The sequence below is a fragment of the Stigmatopora nigra genome, chromosome 2 (genome assembly GCF_051989575.1).
Source record: "Stigmatopora nigra isolate UIUO_SnigA chromosome 2, RoL_Snig_1.1, whole genome shotgun sequence".
Classification (NCBI taxonomy): Eukaryota; Metazoa; Chordata; class Actinopteri; order Syngnathiformes; family Syngnathidae; genus Stigmatopora; species Stigmatopora nigra.
In genome coordinates, this window is record NC_135509.1 from 19777312 (window position 1) to 19798737 (window position 21426).

Below are 21426 nucleotides of genomic sequence, written 5' to 3' on the forward strand. Positions count from 1 at the left end.
CTACCACTGAACCTCACTGGTGGGAGACAGGGTGCATATCAGCAGATTAGTCTGACTGCATTATGTTATACTCGCCCTGCAGGCATGGGAAGTACTCCTTCCCGTGTAGCATAACAACATGGAGGAGTAGGAAGTCACCCGTCCGAGTGCCATCACCACCAGTGCAAAAACAGGCAACCGCATCGCAGAAGCCAGAAACACCACCCATAAGCCAGAATGCTGAAAAACTTGAGTTACTAAGGCGTCCGCCGCGTGCACCTGGGCCAAACACCTGACAAGCGTCACAGTTTACATATAAGCCATAAGACTGCCCAAGGGACCCGACAACAGACTTTGCACCTAGCATGAAGTCCAAGTCGACAGCAGCTGGGACAAGCAGGAATGGTAAAGCACAGTCCTTACCCGAAGGCCACGAGGAGGCCACAGGCCATCAAGCAGCATGGAGTCTCTCAATACAATTTGCCAAGGGAAAATTACAAGGGCAGACGCAGACTGCATGTGCCACAAGAAGGCACTCCCAAGTGCTGCAGTATGCTGAAAGTCCAAGGCGGACGTGGCAGAAACCACCAAAGCCTCACCCTAGGCCGTGCATTCGACATATACCGCAGAAGCTCAACCACAGAGGCAAGTTGCAGTTAAAGCCTTGCTTCTATTGCTGCAAAGCAGAAGCAGAAGCCAACACACCATAGTGCATCAAGCACCTGTTGAGCACTGGCCTCAGACGACCTGAGCAGGAAGCAACTCATCACTAATCATTAAAGTAAAAAGTATAAAGTACAAAGTAAAGTAGAAAGAAATGTATTAAAAATATTTAAAATGTAATTTTAAAAAAGTACAAATACATGGAATGTAAAACACGAAAAACAAATAAGAGTGGACAGAGTTGCTGCCACTGGTTTCGTGATGGCGCCATCTTTGAAAAAAACAAAACAAAAAAAACATTATTTGGACTACGTCGGCGGGCCGGAATTAATAGGCTCTTGGGCTGTAGTTTGCCCATATCTGGTCCAGACCCTGCTGTCTTCCAGGGAACCACGCTTTATTCTCTGATGACTCCGATGACTCGGACCAGGATTCCCCTTGTGGACTGGCCATCTACAATGGGCCACCACATGGCGACCGGCCAGTAGGCTCAGGTATGCGGTGTGCAAGCGCCGCAATGCAAGGAGAAGAGGAAGGAGGGACTGGACGCTCTAGCCCCCAAGTTAGCTCCTCGCTTGCCCTCGCCCGTCCGAGCTCCCTGCTCAACCTCGCCTGTCCAAGCTCCTCACTTGACCTCGTCCATCCGAGCTCCCCACTCGACCTCGCCCGTCCCAGCTCCTGGCTCGACCTCGCCCATTCCAAGTTAGGACACTAGGTCATGAGATTACGTGCGACACAGTCAGATAAAAACAATGGCAATGGCGATAGCATTCTCAGTGGACCTGTTTGCTCTATAAGCAAACTGGTGAGGGTCAACTGAGGGAGGGATTGTATTCCTGATATGGCGGGCGACCAACTTTTCATGTTGCCAATGTTGGCAGATTTCAGGCAGGATGGAATGGTGGATTGTAGCAGGGAACAATTTAATTTTTTTGTGAAAACTCCAGCCAGCTGGTCAGCACAGGCTTTGAGCACCTTCCCAGGTACTCCTTCGGGGCCAGCAGTGTTCCTGGTGTTCACAGACTGCATTACCAGTCTAACTTGTTCCTGAAACTTCAGTGTACTGCTAGTGGTGGAGGGGGGGGGGGTGTTGAGACTAGGTTTGATTTTTCAGTCTAAAGGTGGGCAAAGAAACGGTTCAGTTCCTCAGCTAGTGAGGCATCTGCGTTAACAGACGTATTATTGTCATTGTAATTGGTAATATGTCGTATTCCCTGCCATATGTTCTTTGGGTTATTTCCTCTGAATTGCTCCTCATTTTTTTAAATATGCTGTCTTGGCCTTTTTAATGCCTCTCTTCAGCTCTGCTCTGGCAGCGCTGTTTTGTACCTTATCCCCTGACCTTAAGGTGGTGTTACGGCATTTGACGAGTGCCTTTGTCTCACTGCTCGTCCAGGGTTTTTGACTAGGAAAAACCTGTATCCGTTTATCAGCGACAATAAAGACTCCATCGGGGTGGTCTAGCTGCTGTTTGTTTACAGCCGTTAGCAGGAGGTTAAGTGCCCTGCTAACGTTAGCATCCGGCAGAATAAAGATAGCCATTACTATGAAAACTATCTCTCTAGGTAAATAGAAGGGCCTTCACCGTATAGCCAATAGCTCTAAATCCGGGAAGCAATGAGTGTTTATGATCCTACTGTCGCAACACCATTCATTGTGTATGAACACACACAAAGTCCCCCTCCTTTCCTTTTCACTGTTAATTCTTTTGAATGATCGTTTCGAAAAAGAGTTTGGCTAGCTAGCGATACCGCGGCGTCAGGGATCTGCGGGTGTAGCCACGTTTACGTAATGAGAATAATGTTGCAGTTCGTAACAAAGATGTTGGCAGCAATCTGAAGTTCCAACTCATCCATTTTGTGGGTGATGGATCTGGCGTTGGTCTAAAAGATACTCGGAAGCAGTGCCCGGTGTGGTTGCTGTCTTAGCTTAGCTGCTAGGCTCGACCGGCATCCGCGCTTTTGCTTTCTTCCTCTTCGCCGCCTCCGACGTATTCTGAGTGGGCTGACTATCCACTGAGATCCCGGAGGTCTCGAGATGTCCTCGGGGACATCTTATGTCAGTTGGTAGTCTGTTGTAATGGATATATCGCATCTCTTTCCGAGAGTAATTCAATCTTGGCGACTGTAGAAAAAGTTTGACTTGCAGATGTTAGGAAATAACGAACGACACCAAACTGGAGAGCATAGAGCCGCTGCACCCGAGCGCGCCACCACCTTGGATACATCTTGGATGCTTTGCAGAACGGAAGTTTGTAGCATAATAATAAAGTTAGTTATTTAAAGTTATACAAATTGAACAATAAAAATATGGCAAATTAAACCGGGCAATACAAAATACTACAATAGACAAGCAATGATGGGAATACAAATGGAGTTTTAATATTTGTAAAATGCAAATGCCTTATCAATGGTAATGTGAGAAAGGACAATGTCCAAAGAAGAAAAGTTCAGACTGAACCTTGTTCTCTTTTACAATGTGGCAGTGAAACAAATTATAAACGAAACAAAATCATGTTCCTTTGCTATGTTTGCACTTCTAGAGTGGCAGTATACCAAAATACTCTTGTTATTATACATGCAAGATGGATGTTCAATATATTACTAATGCTATCCTATCCATATTCTCATAGGGTGGGCCGATGGATGAGTGGTTAGCGTGTCAGCCTCACAGTTCTGGCATCAAAGGTTCGGTTCCCAGGTGGGTCCTCACTGTGTGGAGTTTGCATATTCTACTGTAGGTTTCCCCAAACATCCCAAAATGCAGACTGGTTGGACACTAAATTTCCGCTAGCTATGAGTGTGAGCGTGAGTCTTTGTGTGTCTCTTTGTTCCCTGCGATTGGGTGGCCAGAAATGCATAGTGTTCCCTCTCTGGTGCTCGTCGTTAGCTGGCATAGGCTCCAGCATCCCCAACGACCCTTGTGGGGATAAGTGGTAAAGAAAATGAATTAATGAATTTTCTCAGCATTTAATGACACCGTTAGCAAAACCTGGTGAGCTCCTATAAGGTCAGCATCAACAAGACAATGAAGGCTCTTTTGGGTAACTGGCAGTTGCATCTGCAAGGGTGTGCGGATGTCTATGAGCTGATGAATAAGTAAGTCTGTTTCTGAATTGGATGTGCAAAACATGATATTGTGCCTCTGATTCAAAATAATCTTTTCTTATGTTGACACTGTGCTTAAACGGCATGAGTAATTTCAGAGTTTACATTTATCCCCCACTTCACAGCTGCAGTGTCTGGCTTTTGAGAATGAGCTTAACACATAATAATGTTACCAGGCAACGCACTGACTCGAATTGCATTCTGTCTGCCTCAGTTACATGTCTACCACATTCTATTCCTGCATTACTGGTGAAGCCGCGTGTTCTCTATTTATTATCAAAAAGACAGAGCCGGAGAGAAAGAGAGATTGAGGGAGAGCGACTCTCTCTGTCTCCTGTAGTGCATCCTTTGCATAAGAGGACCGTGCACCCTCACAAACACTCTTGCCAGTCCTCAGCAACCACTAGGAGATACACTCCGCACAAACGCAGATTTGACTGATCAGAGAAATTCCTCACAACACAGGTAGAAGCTTTATCTCGTTAATATATAAAATTGCTTTTCATAGATTCCCCTTTCATGAGCATATGTTAACTGTAATAGCTTTGGACTGTAAACTAGGAGGTGTGGTGTATGTATCATATTGAAGACAACATAGGTGGGTGTGACAACCAGGACCATGTGTATTTTTCATTATTATCATTACAATGAGGTATGTGAAAAACACTGCTGATTTTTTTGTTCAGCAGTCTTCTTCCAAAGTACCAAATAAACACCTCTCATTGCCAGACTTCACTGGCATGAATAGTGTTGACAGAGTGAATTTATTGAACTATGGAAAAACAGTGTGCTATTTATGGCATGCCATAGCTGAATAGAAAAAATAATAATCTATGAGAAGTTTGTGTTGGTGTTTCATGCAAAGTTGTTCCAAGAGAAATATCACTCTTATTATTTGCCATAAAGGTTACATGACTAAAATGGGGTGGGTTTGCCAATTATTGAACACTTGATGTTGCCATGGGTTTTCCGGACCCTGAGCACTTTTCATCATTTAGTGAACTAAGCAGGATGAATAATATTTGGAAAGCATTCAAGGAAAGCAAGTGCCATATTTTCCCCATGCACACAATAACCAGCCCTTTTTCATTCGGTAGACAAAAACACAACTAAAAAATAATACATTATTTTCTATATATTAAAAAATCACCGATCAAGAATCATAAATACTAATAAATATTGAAATCGTCAAAAAACATATATGTAACATTGCTATTAGCATTCTTAAAAAAAAAAGGTTTAAAAGGTTATTTGTCCAAATTTACTAAAAAGTATTTTAGTGCTTTGAGATTCAAACCACGTTTTGTTGCATGTATCGGTTTTAGAAAAATTGTGTGACCCATACATAAAGTGTATCATTTCGATGTGTTGTGCCAAATTGTTATTATTATTATTTTTCTTTTTACAAGAAAATAAATTTTATTGGAATCAGACTTTATACTATACTATTCATACTAACAGATTGCTGCTGGTTTAGCTGGTAGCTGGTATTTTTACTTTATGGATCGTCCCAAAATATTCTCCACAGTACACAATAAGGCAAATCTTTTTCCCCTTGAGCATTGTTTAATGTTAGTTGTTTCCACCAATGGTAAACATGTTTTTACTGTTTCCATTAGATTTGATTTTTTTCAGATTGATGAACAAATTTTTATTTTATTAGTTAAAGGTGAAGTGTCAGCTGCACATTACGGCTTTTGTGTTGATGATGACGACAGGGCCTATGTCCGATTATTATTACAATTACATCTTATATCAATAAGGCATTTTTACATATAAAGCAAGGCATTTAAATTAACTAATCCTGGAACCTCCATAAAAACAAAATAAGTACACCCTTCGTTTGTTAGGGGGAAATCCAAAAACATCCCGTGCACGTTTATGCATATTTAAAGATATTGCCAGCTCATTCATATTGTCTAAGTTCTAATACACTTCAAGTAAAACTTTATGTATAGTATAGTATATGGCACAGTGGGTAAGTGCATGCATGCTAAGAATCACCAGCAGCAGACATTATCGACCAGAATACAAATTGTAGTGTTGACAGTTGCCTTTCACGTGTTAATTCAGAAGTTGGACATATTGTATGTTTGTGAAAGGTGAAGGTGCGGACAAATTAGTGAAGGAGTGAGAAAGTAAAAAGGCAAGAAAGCAAGAATTTAACTCCAATTTTTTTAGAAACATTTTATACAAAACTGGCAAATTAACTAATTTTTATATTTACACAAGCTAAATTTAAACTACTCTCGTAATCAATTTGACACTGGAAACAAATTGGGCAATTGAAATGTTACAATAAGACTATTCATTTGTTAATCGTTCATTCATTTTCTAAAATGCTTATCGAGAGAAGGGAAGCAGGGGGTGCTGGATCATAATCCACGTTGTTAGGGGCACTAGGCAGGGGACACCCTGAATCGGTGGCCGGCCAATCGCAGGGCACAAGGAGACGGACAACCATTCACGCTTACACTCTTACCTAGGGACAATTTAGAGCGTTTAAACAGCCTATACATGTTTTCAAAATGTAGCAAGAAACTGGTGTACCCTGAGAAAACACAGACGAGGGAGAACGGGGAGAAAACACAACTTCACTCACATTTTCCAGGAATAAGGAATGACTTAAGAACAAGCTATTAAATGGTTTTGCTGTAGTTATGCATCTAAATGCAACCTATACACTGCGACTCATTTAGCTGTACTGGATCACATATTTGTAAATATCTACACATTTAAATACATTTTTAAGCATGTAAGATTTCTCGTATTTTTTAGTTTTATCTCTTTTTCTGATACTTTTCTGATACTTGAATCCCCTTTCACAATCAATCTCACTCCTCATAACATTTGTAACAGCTGAGGAATGGAGAACGGCAGGATCATATTAGATGTGTTAAAAAGCATTGTTATCCATACGTTTAGTATGCTGATGAAGTCGTTCCATGTTAGATCCCACTTAACATGAGGTATTCAATTCAAACTAGTTTTATTATGTTATTATCTGAAATAGTAAACCAACTTAGAAATTATGTAACATGCCTCTGTCGTTGCTTGGGACCTATACTGTTGAGGAATTTCTACACGAAAGGCTTTTTGCGTGGGTCTGTGAAACCTGAATATTCCCAAAGGGTGTCTAAATTACAATATTGTTCAAGAATATTGTTTACAAAGAATCACACAGCACATAAGAGGAACAGTTGTGGTCAAAAGTTTACATACCCTTGTGAAGAACATAATGCCATGGCTCTCTTGAGTTTCCAGTTATTTCCACAACTCTACATTTTCTCTAATAGAGTGATTGGAACATATACTTCTTTGTCACAAAAAACAGTCATGAAGTTTGGTTCTTTTATGACATTATTATGGGTTAACAGAAAAAGTAATACATCTGCTTGGTCAAAAATATAAATACAGAAACACGAATTAGCAATTTTGGTGACTTAGAAATGATTATGAGAAGTGATTATGAGTGACGGCAGCTGGTGACTTCTCTGAGGCCATTTAAATAGGGCTCATTGGATGGAATCACCAACAAACACTACAATCGGAAAGTCAAAGGAGCTCTGCATGGATCTGAAAAAGCGAATCTTTGACTTGAACAAGTCAGGAAAGTCCCTTGGAGCAATTTCAAAGCAGCTGCAGGTCCCAAGAGCAACAGTGTAAACAATTGTTATTAAGTGGTAAGTGCCTGGCACTGTTTTGTCACTGCCACGATCAGGAAGAAAATGCAAACTACCACCTGCTGCTGAGAGAAAATTGGTCAGGAGGGTGAAGATTCAAGCGAGAATCACCAAAAAGCAGATCCGCCAAGAATTAGAAGCTGCTGGAACATAGGTGTCAGTGTTCACAGTCAAGCGTGTTTTGTATCTCCATGGACTGAGAGGCTGCCAAGCAAGAAGGAAGCCCTTGCTCCAAAAGCGGCACCTTAAGGCTCGACTGAAGTTTGCTGCTGATAACATTGACAAATATAAGACCTTCTGGAGGAAAGTTCTGTGGTCAGACGAAAGTAAAATCGAGCTGTTTGGCCACAACCCCCAGCAATATGTTTGGAGGAGAAGAGGTGAGGCCTTTAACCCTAAGTACACCATGCCTACCGTCGAGCACGGTGGTGGTAGTATTATGCTTTCGGGCTGTTTTGCTGCCATTGGAACTGGTGCTTTACAGAGAGTAATTAGGATAATGAAGGAGGATTACCTTTAAATTCTTCAAGAGAACCTCAAGTCATCAGCCTGAAGATTGTGTCTTGTGCGGAGTTGGGTGTTCCAACTAGACAACGACCCCAAACACATCCAAATTGGTAATGGAATGGCTAAATCAGGCTAGGGTTAAGATTTTCGAATGGCCTTCCCAAAGTCCTGACTCAAACCCCATTGAGAACTTGTGGACAATGCTAAGGAAACAAGTCCATGTCAAAAAGCCATCAAATTAAACTGAACTGCACCAATTCTGTCAAGAGGAATGGTCAGAGATTCAACCAGAAGCTTGCCTGAAGCTTGTGGATGGCTACCAAAAACACCTAATTGAAGTGAAATTGGCCAAGGGACATGTTACCAAATATTAGCGCTGCTGTATATTTTTGACCCAGCAGATTTGATCCCTTTTTTTCTGTTCACCCATAATAAAGTCATTAAAGATCCAAAGTTCATGAATCTTTTTTTGTGACAAAGTATCTGTTCGATTCACTCAGTGAATCAGTGTTGTACAAATAACTGGAAACTCAAGAGAACCATGACATTATATTCTTCACAAGTGTTTGTAAACCTTTGACCACAACTATAGATGACCTTCTCTTTTTTAATTCAATGGTATTTTGATCTCTTTCCATTGGCCAATGTTTTCATTGCACCATTCACTCTGTTACCGAATGAAATGATTAGATAATGTTGACCAATCCAGAAAACAAGCTCTGTTTGGTTATCCAGTAATCATGCAAAGGGTAAAACAAGAATTTTGCAACAGATCTCAAGCCACAACAGACACTGGAAAAGATCACTGATGTTAGACCGTGAGAAAAGGCAAAGCCACTGAAATGCCAAAATTCCTTCTTTATAGCAACCTACAGTAGACGCAATTGAAGCCAGGAAAGCCTAAAGGGGGGGGGGGACTTTAAGTTTCAATATTTTTCAATGACTAAAAATCAAAGGTATTTATATACATTCATCATTAATCCTCGTAAGGTTTGTGGGGGCGTTGCCGGAGTCCATCCCTGCTGAATCCGGCAAAAGGCACACAGAGAGCCAAACCACCATCCATGTTCACAATCATACTGCTACCAGTGGGAATGGAGCCCGAGTCAGCCGAGTGGACCTGTACATAGCGAGCAGGCCAAGAGGCGGGACACACACTGAATCGGTGGAAATTTAGACTGTTCAATCAGCCTACCATTCATGTTTTTGGAATGTGGGAGGAAACCGGAATACTCGGAGGAAACCCCCAGGCCCGCCGAGAACATGCAAACTCCACAAGTGTGAACTTGACTTGGATTTGAACCCAGGACACCACAGCCGTGAGGTCGACGCTGTAACCACATGCTCCACCGGTCCGCTCTCCATTTCGACATATTCCTCAAAATCAGTGGTGCTCAATTTTTTTGCTCAAAGATCTACTTTTCATGGAGCCAACTTTACACGGGCTACCCTTGTTTTCCGGGCCAATGACAAAGCTTAACATTTTCTATGTCTGCTGATACCAGTAAAAACCCAAAGTGGTGTAGGCAGGTCGTAATCATGCTTGGACACGCAAAGGCGCTGTTTCCCAGCTCAAGTCCCATATCAAATTTGATTTATTTTGACGCTTTGCTTGATTGAATTGAACTGCTTAACTTCCTCTGTTATAATTGTATACATGTTTTCTGTGCTATACGTGTAACGGAAATTTTCCTGACTCATCCAACCCATTTTTCAAAAGAGAATTTTTATAGTGCAACAACTGTCTTTTGATCCGAAACAAGCAGGTTGGAACCCAGGGCCCCCTACTTGTATGAAAATAAAAAGGGAAAATTGCAAATGCAGTTCACAATACTACCCAACCGGGGAGTTAGGTGTCAGGGATGATCCGCTTTGGAGTATGGAAGGAGACACGGTCTGTCGATATCAACGGTGGCTCGCCATATCGCTTGTCAGGGAGAATACAGATTCCAGATCCAAAAATATTTCAAGGGTGGTCAAAAAACCTGGCCTGTATCAAACATGGCTATTACTGAACAAATATTGTGAAAACTACACATTCAAGATTAAATAGTCTTCTCACAGTACAAGTGTAATATAGACTGTGTTGTGGAGATAGTTGTGTCCGAGACTACAGGCCCCGTGAGTTCACATAGCCCCAGGCAATTACGCTCGACAACTGTCAGCATATTCAACTCACCAAGAAGCAGGGACTGGGACTTATCTTTTTTACTTTGAGTAGGGAACACAATTCTCTGATTGATTGATGAGACTCAAAATCTCTCCCTTGATCACTATGTAACCTTTCAGGGAAACCATAATGAGAGAAGAATTTCTCCCAAAGGTACTTTGCTACTGTGTTGCTACTGTGTACCTATAATTTTTCCATTTTATCACAAATGTGTTGGCAAATTGCTAGCCTCGAATCGTTTTTGGAGGATTTTATGTCCTCTCCTAGTTATTCAGAAACCATGTTTCTTTCTTGGTGTTTCCAAGCAGACGACCGTGACTCTATTACAAATTGCCTATGTCGATGTGTCTGATTGAGTGCTGCCTGTCCTATCTCATGACGACGTCAGTGTCATACTTGGCACTATGTGGATGTACACAGTGATCGGGTAGGCTCAGGTCCTGTGGAGTGAGCACTTCAGACCAAAATGTTTGCAATCTGACACCTTGACCACTGGTGGAAAAAAAAGTAGTCTGAGTCTGGGATTATTGTCAGGCGTGGAATGTGACACTGTCACCGCAGATAAAATTGCATCATAGCTCAAGGCTGAATGTTCCCTGCAGCACCGCTATTTGGAGGCTTTGTCTTGACCTGGGCTTTATTGTGCAGTTGTTATTGTTTTGCAACTGCCTGAGTGTAATTCAAACCTGTAGGAGGCTTTATTTGTTATGAATAAATTGATGTGTTTGTGAACAATGTGCTGTCCACCATGTGTGCTGGAGCCTAATCCCAGTAGAAATTAGATGAGATCTTGGTCGGTTTCACTGTAAATATATCTCAGTATCGACAACATTGTGTCAACTTTGAAATGGATGAAAATGTCATCTCATTTTCTGAACGAATTTATCTTCATTAGGGTCGCAGGGGGCGCTGGAGACTATCCCAGCTGACTCTGTGCCAGAGGCGAAGGACACCCTGAAGTGGTGGCCAGCCGATCACAGGGCAGAAAGAGACAGACAACCACGTGACCGGACATTTCGCCGACGGACACTTCGTCGTCCGACGCTTCGTACCCGGACGCTTTGTCGATCGAACGCTTTGTCGCAGGACAGTTCGTCAAGCAGACATATCGTCAATGGACATTTCATGGGCGGACAATTCGTCGTCGGACTCACGAACGATTGTTTTTAAAATACAAGACAATGAATAAAATTATTTTATTAAAGAAATATTAAAAAGAAGACAAAGGAAATTCACATATTCTTTGTTAAAGAAAAAATTGCTCGACAACACAAACAGATTAACATTTGGGCATGTGTAATGACTAAATGTGCTCGTGTCTAAACAATGCGCACAAAACGGTTCCTACGTTGAGCGTGCCGCGTTTGGAAAGACCCAAAAAAGAATCAACTTAACATAAAAACACAGATGTCACGTTGATTCTTTTTGGGGTCTTTCCAGATGTGGAGCGGTCAGCGTAGGAATCCTTTAATAGTGGTTAAGGTGAGTGGTTAAGGTTAGGCGAACTGTCTGGCGATGAAGTGTCCGGCGACAAAGTGTCCGTTCGACGACGCGTCCGGGGACGACGCGTCCGGGGACGACGCGTCCGGGGACGACGCGTCCGGGGACGACGCGTCCGGGGACGACGCGTCCGGGGACGTCGCGTCCGGGGACGACGCGTCCGGGGACAACGCGTCCGGGAACGACGCGTCCGGGAACGACGCTTCACTGAAAATGGCTTTCTTTCTTTTCCATTGCATTGGAGAAAATGAACTATTTGCATTCATATTTCAATTCAGAGTTACAGGATGGGATTATTTTTAATTTCCCTTTTTTTTAAATATATTTTTTTAAATAAACATAGGGTGTGTGAAATGATGCTGCTGAAGGCTGAAGAGTAAAAAGTGTATATTCCTTTTTAGGACATCAATATCCTTTCACTTTATCTTGACACATGACCAATCGGTGGTCATGTGATTTTATTTGATATATCACAAATGACAGCAAGGAAACCTCGTGGGCATCTCTGGAGATGATTCACTCATGCATGTAATTTGCCAGTATATTGATGTTGAGGACAAGTGCTTAAAACTTAATGTTAGGGGTCTCAAATCGGTCATCAACGGGCTGCAGTGGGTGCAAGTTTTCATTCAAACTGAATAAGAGGACAGCTTTTCCAAGTGTAATCAGTGGATTGCATTCAGCTGCTACTTATTTTAGAACAAACCTTATTGTTTAAACTGTCAACTGTTGGTACATAAACCATACCCACCCCTTTGTGGTATCGGTTTTATACCCCCGCTCTATGGAAACAAGTATAACCAAGAAGCAACTTAGGTTTATTCAGCAATCCATTCACCCCATTAGTGTGCTTCTTGAAGCATTGATAACTTCATATCTGATCAGTTCAGGAAGGTCTCCGCTATTCACTACCTTCCCCCTTCAGTGTATTTCTGGTAGCTCCCAACTGTTACCGTCTGCCCTGCTGGCATCCACCCTATTTCCTTGTGTGTGTGTGTGTGTGTGTGTGTGTGTGTGTGTGTGTGTGTGTGTGTGTGTGTGTGTGTGTGTGTGTGTGTGTGTGTGTGTGTGAAGGGGGGGGGATTATTTCCTCGACCAGCACACTTTACAATCGCCCAAGGTCAGAGTATGTACTGTTTTTCCTTTTGCCAGATTCATGAATTGTGACTGAAACCAAGTCATAGTACTTTTCTCTCTATTATACATAGTCTTGAAATTTCATTCTACCCAGCACATTCTCTGCGAGTTAAAGCAACACGGCATCAGAACATTTCTTCCATTTTTAACATTAGGTAAAATTTACCTTTGTGGCTAATGTCGGTTAAATAGATGGGTACCAACTCTTTCGACATCATATGTACTGTTTAATTTACAAAAAAAATGAGAATGGAATTGGCTGACAAATTATATATTTATATATTATTTGTTACACGTACAACATAAATATGTGGTTGCTTAAATAAATAGGCGTGGCCCGGCGGATTGGGTGGTTAGCACAGCTCTGGGGTCCTGGGTTCAAATCCAGGTCATTTCACCTGTGTAGATTTTGCATTTTCTCCGAGGGCCTGCGTGGGTTTTCTCTGAGTACCCTAGTTTCCTCCCACATTCCAAAAACATGCACGGTGGGCGAATTGGACATTCTAAATTGCCCCTAGGTATGAATGTGAGCATGAATGGTTGTCTGTCTTCTTGTGTCCTGCGATTGGCTGGCCACCGATTCAGGGTCTCCCCCGCCTCTGGCCCTAAATTAGCTAGGACAGGATCAAGCACCCTCCCTGACCCCAGTGAGGATAAAGCAGTTCATAAAATGAATGAATGAATAGATATGTTGGAACAGACGTGACTAAAGTTGTTAGCATCCTATAGAGTTTTAGTAAAGTACAAGATACGTCTTGATTAGGTCCTCTTTAACGCAGAACTCGAGTTGAGTATGGTGACGGCTCTTGGGAAAAAATGTCTTTGGGTCTGTTTGTCTTCACTGTTATAATTCTGTAGCACCTACCAAGGGACAGCAGGTTGAAGAGGTGGAGGCCAGGATGTGTATTGTCTTTTATGATTTTCTTTCCCCTTCCTAGGCATCGTGATTTGTAGGTTTTTTTATTTTCAAAAATGGCGGCGCATGTAAATGCAGCGGCTAAAGCCACTCCCTACGTGTGCACTTTTTTTATGACTTTTCGCAAGTTGATCGTCAAAACCGAACTATAACTTTTTAGACTTATTAAACATTGGTTACAAGCAAGGATGTACGGTTTCTAGCGACTTCCATTGTGCCCAAAGTATTCTGGAAGAGATTGCGAAATTAAAGGGCCCCCCATGGTTTGTTGTTGGGTCTGGTTGGCAAAGGAGACGACGTCGGGAGAGAAAATAGAAGCGAGACTGTAACGAGGGCCTGTTGGGTAAGCTAAATAAACAACCACTCAAACCACCGCTGTCAAGAAGCTAGGCTAATTGCTAAGTTTGAGAACGCTGCATGCTAATCATCACAGAGACGCTGCATGCTTATCATCACAGAGACGCTGCAGTGCAGGTAGCAGGCCGCACGCTACTAGGATCAGACAGGATGTGCGACTCATGGAAAAAAAAGAGGTGGTGAGCTTTGCATCTTTGTGAATGAGGGATGGGGTAACATTAGCCCTGTTCTGCATCGGAACTGTTCCCCAGACCTCGAATCCATGTCAGTGAGATGCAGACCCTTCTTTCTGCTCAGAGAGCTAGTCATCATTATCATCACTGCTATCGACTTCCCACCGGATGCTAGGGTATGTAACAGTCTCTCCCTACTCATCGACACTGTAAACAATCACCAGTGTCGCACGCATAATTGGAAGATATTTTAATCAGGAAAATCTCGAAACTTTTGATGAAATTTTACCACTATGTAAAATGTCCAACAAGAGTTGATAAAACTCTGGATCATGTTTACTCTGACATCAGAGGTGCATATAGAAGACGAGTTTCCACCTTTCATCTGCCCGCACGCTTAGGACTGGCTCGCCCGAAGACTGTGTACTGTGTCCACTACTTTACTCGCTTTAAACACACGACTGCAGAGCACACCACTTGATAAGTGTTAGGACTTCATCTCTGTAGGCTGTCTCATTCTCTCCTGTGATCATCCCCACCACCGCTGTATTGTCCACACATTTCACAATGATGTTCTCAGGGTGCGTGGGTCTACAGTCGTGTGTGTAGAGCAAGTAAAGTAGTGGACTCGGTACTCAGCCTTGGGGTTCGCCTGTGCTGAGCATTCGGGCAGATGAGAGGTGGCGACCCAGCTTCACGTGCTGGGGTCGATTGATCAGAAAGTCCTCAAATCAGGACCCTGCAATGGCAGGCACAAGTGAGTTTCTTTCACCTTTTATGTAAGATACGTTTTTTTTCTTGAACTTCATTCATTGACATCAAAATAAATTTAGTTCGGCGTTTTATCTGTTTGTCTATTCTCTATTTTTATATAAATGAATGTATCGGTTGCATTGTCTTGCGTATATCACCTTGCAGTTTCGTGCATGTCAAGTCTAATTTGTGCACATATTCATTCAATAAAAACATTTTTTTGTTACAAATACGGCTTATATGCGAGAAAATAGGGCAATTTAAGTATTTGTTACTTAAGTCGAACTGTTATAGGTTACTGTCCAATGTATACATTTTACAATGTACCTTCACAAGTGTGTCAACTTGACCATAGTGCTGATCTAAAACGATTGTTTATTTTTATTTTATGATATTTTTTGTCATCCCTTACCACACTATGTATATCCTAATTTACATGGCACACATTCAGCATGTTAATGCAACTGTAAATGGTGGACATATTCATTTTAATGACCTAATGCATTTAATTGATGCTAAAGTTATTCTTTTAAGTTAGCTATACTTATGCTATACAAATAGTTCATGTAAATGAAAACTACCAATTTGTTTTATTTTCAAAGTAATAAAAAGTTACACAAACTGTATTTTTAAGTTAGTAGAACATTTTGGAAAAAATGTAAAATTCCAGTAGTTAATCTAATTAATTATTTTGAACACCCAGGTTTATGGCGTGTAAATCCCAGAAACTGTCCCTATAAACACATAGCTGAATATTGTTGCTCCTACTTTGTCCTAACATACTGCAGCCCAGTTTCCATCTATTGATTTACCAACTGAACCAGACAAACCTTTTTAGTATCTCAATTAATCAATATCTTAATAAAATAATTTACTAAATATAAAATCATCAACCCAAATGTATTTTTTTTATCCCCTTCGATTTAAATATGTAATGTTTACTTAACAGTCATGTAATTGGATCCCGCAATGGTAGTTGAAAGTAAGGAAAAGGGTTATTGTCATCCTTCGTCAAGGGCAGGCAGGGCAGTATTTTTCCAAGTATTCAAAATCCCAAAATGTTATTAAGATGTTCCAAATTCTCTCTGAAAATCGTTAGCCAAAAACGGCTTGGGCGCAGGATGTCTTTTTCTTCTTTAAGAAAACAATGACGAAAAAAAAAAGAAAAAAAGCTAAGAAAAAAACGCGTTGTAAACGGCATAGAAGAACTTTGGCCTTATCCCAAAATAAAGCTCTCTAGTCGGGCAAGACGGCTGGACCTCACAGGGGAGCGCAGGAGACATTGGATCTGCAAAATAGCTTCAATATGGCATGCAGTTTGCTGTATAGGTCCTGGAAATTGATGACATTGTCACAGCCATCAAATTTGGCCATCATTTTGATGGTGCCATATCATTGTAACATATTTTTATACAAAAAAGAAACAGGAATTCATCTACTCAACAACCTGTGCACTCAATCATCATCTTTACCGTCTTCACTTCACCGTAATCGTACTGAACATGTCTTCCATCGTCATTTTTTCCCCATTCTATAATTCCTTCATCTTTCATACTGCGCACCCTGAGAAGGGTCACTGGACCCAAACCCAGCTGACTTTGCGCAAAAGGCAGACTACACCCTCAGCTGGTAGCCAGTAAGCCGTGGGGCATACAGAGAGACAAACCATCATCCGCATTTGCGGTTCTCTGACGATTTTCCGGAAGACGCTTTGTCAACGGACGTTTCGCCGAAGGACAGTTCGCCGAATGGACGTTTCGCCAAACGCACGTTTCGCCCAAAAATTTAAGTGTTTAATTTATTATTTTATAAAACAAATAAAAGTGTGGTTGTTTCCTTTTGTAATGTTTTTGTGCCGAGGTTGAAAAACACACACACGATCCGGTGCCGTGGCGAGTGTGCAAATCCCGTTTCGGCGAAACGTCCATTCCGCAAACTGTCGGTTGGCAAAACGACCGTTGGCGAAACGTCCATTCGGCGAACTGTCCGTTGGCGAAATGGCCGTCAGCGAAACATCCATTCAGCAAACTGTCCGTTGGCAAAACGTCCGACGGCGAAAAATCCATTCGGCGAACTATCCGTTGGCAAAACGTCCGTCGGCGAAACGTCCATTCGGCGAACTGTCCGTTGGCGAAACGTCCATCGGCGAAACGTTTTTCGGCTCAATCGTCCGGTCACAGCATTTCCAATTGTACCGCCACCAGTGGGAATCGAGCCCATGCCGGCCTTCGCTGAAGTCAGGCGAGTGAACCTCGACTCCACAAAGCTGTGTCATTTAAAAAAAAAATTAGATTGAACAGATAACTATTGTTAGAGGTGAGGAAAGTGCTTAAAGTATTCACACATTATATATACATTTTATTTCAATATGAATACATTATAGTATTTACATATGCACATAATTATGTAACATTTGTACATTCACTAAATTCATTAAAAGTCCCAGGATAATGTCTTTCTTGCAAGTCAAGTCAAATTCAAGTCAAAAGCCTTTATTGTCATTACACACACAACTGCGTCTAACAAAAGTGCGTGTTTCCCAATAAAAATATAAATAAGTAATTTAAAAAAGTTACCCCCGGGCAAGATAATAGAATATTCTAAAATATTACACATTGTTATTGCACACCTCGTGTGTCGTGCTAGTGTAAGTTCGGAGCCCTGATGCTCTAGGGGAAAAAACTCTCCCTAAGTCTATTTCTCCATGTTTTTTGAGACCCGTAGCGTCTGGCAGCGGGCAGCAGCTGGAACAGGTTGTGACCGGGGTAGTAACGGTCCCTGACAATGTTCGCTGAGGTAACGAGGGCTGGCAATGTCATCCAGTGAAAGCAGAGAGTAGTCGATGATCTTTTGGGTGGTGTTGATCACTCTGCATGGATTTTCTGTCTGCTGCCGTGCTTCCAGCGTACCACACTGTAATGCAGTATGCCAGGATGCTCTCCACAGTGGCTCTATAGAAGGTTACCAGTGTCTTAGTGTCCAAGTTGTTCTTTCTGAGTACTCACAGGAATTGGAGTCGCTTCTGGGCCCGCTTCACCATTACCGTGGTGTTGGTAGACAAGAAGAGCTTGTTCATGACGTGGACCCCCAGGAATTTCACGGACTGGACTCTCTCCACGCAAACTCCATTTATGTGGAGTAGGGCCAGATCTGTGCTGCGTTTGCGAAAGTCTAGGATTATTTCTTTTGTTTTCGTGGTGTTTAGTGTGTGGTTGTTCACCAAACACAATGAAGATAGTTTGTTGACCTCATCTCTCTAGGAAGACTCATCACCCCTGAGATGAGTCCGACCACAGTGGTGTCATCGGCAAATTTGATGATGGAGTTAGAATGGTAGGTCGGGATATAGTTGAATGTGTACAGGGAGTATAGGAGAGGATGCAGTACACACATTTGAGGGGAGCCAGTGCTCAGTGTAATGGAAAAAGAGAGGTGTGGACCAAGTATGATAGATTGTGGACGGTTGATTACGAATTTCTTAATTTAGCGGCAGGTGGAAGAAGATAGTCCAAGGTGGGAGAGTTTGTCAGCCAGAATGTCTGGTATCATAGTGTTGAAGGCTGAGCTATGGTCAACGAAAAGCATCCTCACATAGTTCCCCTGGTGCTCCAGGTGGCTCAGTGCTGTGTGTACAGCTACGGTGATGGCATCCTCAGTGGACTCATTTGCTCTATGAGCAAACTGGTGAGGGTCAACTAAGGGAGGGATTGTGTCCCTGATGTGGCGGGCGACCAATTTTTCAGAGCACTCCATGATCAAAGGCGTAAGTGCAACAGGCCTGTAATCATTCAGGCCGCCAATGGTTGGCTTTTTAGGGACAGGGATAATGGTGAGAGATTTTAAGCAAGAGGGGTTGAAGGGATGATGAATTGTTGCAGGGAACAATAGAAAATATTTGTGAAAGCCCCAGTCAGCTGGTCAGCACAGGCTTTGAGCACCTTCCCATGTACTCCGTCAAGGCCAGCAGCCTTTCTGATGTCTACAGTCTGCAGTACCCATCTTATTTCATGTTCCTGAAGCTTCATTGTACTGCTGCAAGGTGGTGGATGTGTTGAGACTGAATCTGATTTGACAGTTTCAAAGCGGGCAACGAAACAGTTTAGGTCCTCTGCTAGTAAGGCATCTGTGTTGCAAGATATACCACTATAAATATAAAGCTAAACTTATATTTTCCACGCCAGTGTGGGTCAAACATCGAATAATCACGTCCCAAAATGTCTCCTGGCTCCGAAAAATTTGGTGGAAATTTTGCTACAATTAGTTAAGCCTCTTGATGCATTGTTGTAACAATTTCAAACATTTTGCAATTGATTATTGATAACCTTTACCGCTATAGTACAGCATATTTTTTTTATATTAAGTATAAGCTGGTTCATGAAAATGTCAAAATTCACGATGAACCTCGCAGCGGAAGTCAATTCTCTGTCTTCCACTTGCCACCAAATGGCGGAAGACAGGGGTCTGGCACTCAACGCAGCATCAAAAAAGAAAAATGGCGGGCAGCGGGTGGTGGCCGTCATTCTTAGCCTCTGTGAGGATGGATTTCTTTTGGAAATGCAAGCCCCAGACGACCTTATAGAAGATGGCGTGCCGGTGATTTCAAATCAAATCAAATTCAAATCAAATCAAATCAAAAGCCTTTATAACCATTATACAACAGCTGCGTATAACGAAATTAGTGGTGCTACTCCACAAAGTGCGTGTTTCTCAGTAAAAACATAAGTAATATAAAAAGTCACGTCCGGGCAAGGTAAATTCTAAAATACTGCACAATCTAAGATATTAAAAGATATTGCACATTGTTATTGCATTTAAATTGGAAATTGGTTTCTTTTCCGAAATGGTTGCTTAAAAAAAAAAAAAAACTTAAGTGGCAATTTTTGGGATTTCCAGAGTTTATGGTTGTTGTCAGGAGTCCCAGAGTTTGTGTTATTTGTCCAGAGTGAACTCTGGAAATTCCAGAGAAGTTGGCAGCTCTGCAATTGGTTATTCCGCTTCACTCCCAGCATCATACACCCTATCACTATCTACTTGAGCTGGACTTTTTCAGGGGCAGCTTTGCTCAGTCATCAACTCGAGTTGTGCAGAGATTATAGCCATCCTGCTTCCAAACCGGATAATTATTGAAACGGCATTAAACATAACATCAGAAATTATGCAACATACACTGCAGATAGAAGTAGACGAAGAGTATTTTCAGAGTGGACATGACTGCTTTTGTCTAGTAGCAGACACAATGTCGTGCTGGATTGAATTTTCATGGTCACGTCACACATTTTCCAAGCTGCCTGTTGCCCAGCAAAGTACTAGAGGTCAATTGAAAATGTCATGCGCCAAACAATGTCACTAAGCTGTTTGAATGTCAAACAAAGGGAGTTAGAAATACTCTCTCAAACGCTAATAAAAACAAGGAAGTGAAGAGAAATATACAGAATAGTTTTAAATTACACAAAAACTATACATGCAAAACTTCATGGACACACATTGATTGGATGATTACATTTGGATAATTGTGAGGGTTGTGGTTTTTACCCTATTTAATTTTGATTTTATATCATCTTGTTTTAGTTTGTGATACTTTATTTTATTTTATATTCTCCCTTTGTGTTTGTTTTCATTCACTATGAAACAGAAAAAAAATCAGTTATTTTTGAAAATGTCTAAGTCTTCCTGCTTCCATGGCCTTCATAAAAAGTATTTTTAAAAATGTATGTAGGATCTTTTTTACTCATGATTTACGTATTTGTTTCTTCAGTTTACGTAGTCTTTGTAGATATACCAGCTTCATTTGTCCTTTTCTCTCTGGAGCTCTTCCAGCACAATCTGCGTTTTTATCTGAAGGTCTAAAGCACAAAGTCCAGATGTCACTTTCAGTTACTCCCAGCAACTGATGAAGTGTCTGACCCCGTGGTGTCAGTGGTAATACTTAGACTGGAAAGTACACAGCATTCCAACGCTGTTTTGTGTGTTCTTCTTTTAACATGCACACAGATATATCCATCCCTTCAAAAAGAGTGCATTCAGCCAAAGCACCTTCTCTGTCCGTGCCGCACATATTGTACCTGGAACCCAATACCAAATAACATACCTAAAATCCAAGAAGCGCTGGACATAGGGAGAGCAAATGTGAACGAACACAAGCGACGGTCCGACAAGGACTTACAAATACACCATGGGTGGGGAACCGACAGGTGAACTCAATGGGCAATCACAAAGACAGGTCACACATTGAATTTAACATTGAATGTACTCCTTCAAATTAGTCTTCAAGCCAGTATGTGCCACTAGAATGTGTAAAACATTAAATAAAAACTATTTTATTCTACATTTTTGGCAGAATCAATATTTTTCACCTCATCTTGACCACCCCAAAGCTATATATATATTTTTTGTTCAGAATCATCCAGTCTTAAGGAAATATTTTTTCTGAGCATGCAAATATTTGTGTGGGTGTGTGTACTTGTATGTTGATGCCTGCTTT

General features: G+C 41.7%; 1 protein-coding gene across 3 annotated transcripts in view; it reads left to right on the forward strand.

Annotated features, from left to right (window-relative positions):
* Nucleotides 1-4105: 4105 nt before the first annotated feature.
* Nucleotides 4106-21426, forward strand: part of ndrg4 (NDRG family member 4) — a 43863-nt gene continuing 26542 nt past the window's right edge. For all 3 annotated transcript variants that reach the window (XM_077736733.1, XM_077736751.1, XM_077736769.1), the window contains exon 1: nt 4106-4214. The gene's annotated coding sequence lies outside the window, so the exon portion shown is untranslated. The remainder of the gene's footprint in view (nt 4215-21426) is intronic.